Genomic DNA, 2970 nt, shown 5'->3' with positions numbered 1-2970 from the left:
ATAAGATTTATAATTTCCAATAAACAAGAATCATGTGGGAACTTTCTATCTTTATTTAATTATTTCTTTAATTTCTTTTGATTAACAAGGGGCTAAATTGTGCATTCACAGTATTTGGAAGTAATGTCATGGTAAGTAAGTTTAGATAAAATGGTCAGATTTCCTTCTACTAAGTGATGAAGATGAGATAACGAAACAAATGGGGTCAGCTCATGCTTTTCTTGCTTACATTACATCATTATGCTTATTTCATGTCATACCTTAAAATGGAAAAATAAGAAGTTTTCTAAATCAATTTTCTTGCTTAAAGATTCGATATTTCAATTTTCTTTACTCTTCTTTTATCTACTGAAACTATTCTAAAAGCAATAATAATATTTAATTTTGACGATAATATAATATGATAGACACAGATGAAGCATTTACGCAACGATTTTTTTTTTTATTAATTTACAAACTACCTTTCTTGTTCTTTAAATTTTTAGATTGGTTAAAATCCATAATAAAACTCATTGGCCCGCTAAAAGTATTTGCCGAGTCAATCTCCAAGTCTTCATATAAAAATGGCTATAAAAAGGCTTAAGAGGTCGATCGAAGAATCAAGCAGAACCCATACTCCAAAGAAAATGAAGGCCTTCCTTATCATTTGCGTCCTCTTGTCTTCTTTTTTTGTCATTCCGTCTCCAATTGTAGCTCGAAAGTTGACTCATAATGGTGAGAAATTAAACTTGTCAAACGGTACGTTCTATCTCGGAGATATTTCAAAGTGATATATATATATCATCGCTAGTTTATTGAGGACTCAAGAAAAAATAGTTCTGCGTTGATGAAGTCTTAGTATCTAAGACTGAGGCTCTACTTTGTTAATTTCTTTGTGCTCAAGTTTGTTTCTTTGTTCAGAATATTATTATTTATATTACTCTAGCTAGTTGTTTACAGTGTTATAGATGAATTTTTTATGGAGAGCTCTTTGGGACTTGGGGGGCCATGGGCCCTCTAGTCCCCAAGTAGCTCCACCACTGGTTGTTTTGATTCTCTAATCTCTCTTGTTGTTGGTGATAACTTATTAAACTTGCAATGACAAAAGACCATTTTCCAAGGATTTTTTTTTCTTGATTTCTAAATGTTTTTACTAAAGCAAAAGACAGAAAAATAGAAATCCGGTGCACAGGAAAAACTCAAATCTGTTAAATGGGCTTGCGGAAAACCCTGGCATGGATTTTTCTGATAAGTGAACATTCAAAATCATGCATGTGTTTGATCACTTTCTGAAGCAATTTACTGCACTTTGAGGGCTTCAATATATAGTTGATTTCCTGTTAATTAATTAGCATGATATATAAATAATCTTTTTGAACGCTGCAGGCAAAGTTGGTTGTCGCAAACTTGAAGGTGTCAAAGAGGGACCAGTATGCAAAGGTAAACGAAAGGGTAACTGCCGGTGCCCTGTATTCAAACCTAATTGCTGAGCCTCCAAACCTTTCAGTGAAGAAATAATGTGGCCGAAAAATATAATAAAGTGCTATATATGTGATCGAATAATTGATCTATAACTGTTGTCTAGCTATGACATCGCGTGTAATATAAGGTATTTCTACAATAAATGATGCTGGTTTGACAAAAATTCCTCTCGTACGTTTACATTCACTGTCTAATTCATCAATGGATTACATTGAGGGAATTTAGAATCCTTCATTTTGAGGGATTTGAGTGAATGATAGATTTTATGACTATGAGTTTTCAACAAATTCATGAAATTTTCAAAAATCTCTCATTTAAATACATCCAGTCAAACCTTAATCAAGGTTTTATCGATAATATTTTGGCGTTCATGTTGTGCTTTCAACAAACGATAAGGAAACGTTGAAGTAGCTAGCTAGAAACCAACCTTGCCACTACTGAAACAGGTGGTGGATCCCTTAGCAGGTTAGAGTTATCCATATATCAACTAATGGAAGAAAATAGTTCATATTTTGGCTATTAAATTTTAGCTAAGTGATTTTCTGTTTGGTTCTTGAATATTCTAATAAATTGAAATTTAAGCTATTGTATCAATCCACCTGATCAAAATTTAACCCCTCAAATAATTCAATCTTTTATACGTACAATGCATTATTCAATTTTTTTTTTTTTACAAACAGGGAACTTATTAAAGAGAAGAGATTATTCATCGCCCATTTGGATAAATAATGCGTGATGAACAATTTCTATGTGTATATTAGCCGCGATTTTTGTTAAAAAAAAATTTTAGTTTCTTAACACATATTTAAAAAAAAAATAAAAAATCCTCAATTTCAATGTCAAAGAAAATTTAAGGGCTTGACCCTTGATGTGGACAAATAAAAATTCATGGCGTTTTCACATCAGTTTAAGACAAGGTAAAAGGTTTAAATATAAGGACTTGGGCAATTATCTCTTCTTAACTTAATTTTTGAAGTTAATTAAATTAGACTCAGTCTATTTTTTTTTTTTTTTTATATAATACCATTATCAACATTTATTATATTGGGTTACTCACAAATATTCATATATGCAAACTTCACATCCTAGATATCAGTTTAGGATAAGACAAGAACTAAACAAGGGTGGAGTTAGTAAATTAAACCAGTGGGTCAAAATATTTTTTTTTCTCAATTTAGATAAAAAATTATATATAATAATAAACTCTCTACCAAGAGAAAAAAAATTGTAATAATACATGTAAATTCAATATATAACAAAAATTAGTTGAAAAAGAAAATAATTTCAAAAATTAATAAATCTTCGCTATAATTGTAACACTTCTATTTGCATAGTCTAGTATTTTTCACTGTTCTGGTGACCGGTGTCGGTCCGGACAATTAAGGAGATTAGAATCACATCTAAGACACCTAGATAAGCCCTGAATACAAATAATTAGTAATTGCCAGATAGTTAAGTATAAATAAGAAAAACAGAACACAAAAGATTAAATGAGCTGGGAGTCACAGC

At 30.8% G+C, this 2970-nt stretch overlaps 1 long non-coding RNA gene across 1 annotated transcript; it reads left to right on the top strand.

Annotated features, from left to right (window-relative positions):
• Positions 1 to 610: 610 nt before the first annotated feature.
• LOC131174540 (uncharacterized) lies at positions 611 to 1624 on the top strand. Its single transcript, XR_009144912.1, has 2 exons — positions 611 to 738; positions 1366 to 1624. It is a non-coding gene; the product is annotated as an uncharacterized LOC131174540 (long non-coding RNA).
• Positions 1625 to 2970: the final 1346 nt, after the last annotated feature.

This window comes from Hevea brasiliensis, chromosome 16 (assembly GCF_030052815.1).
Source record: "Hevea brasiliensis isolate MT/VB/25A 57/8 chromosome 16, ASM3005281v1, whole genome shotgun sequence".
Lineage (NCBI taxonomy): Eukaryota > Viridiplantae > Streptophyta > Magnoliopsida > Malpighiales > Euphorbiaceae > Hevea > Hevea brasiliensis.
This window is presented reverse-complemented; position numbering and strand designations above follow the sequence as displayed.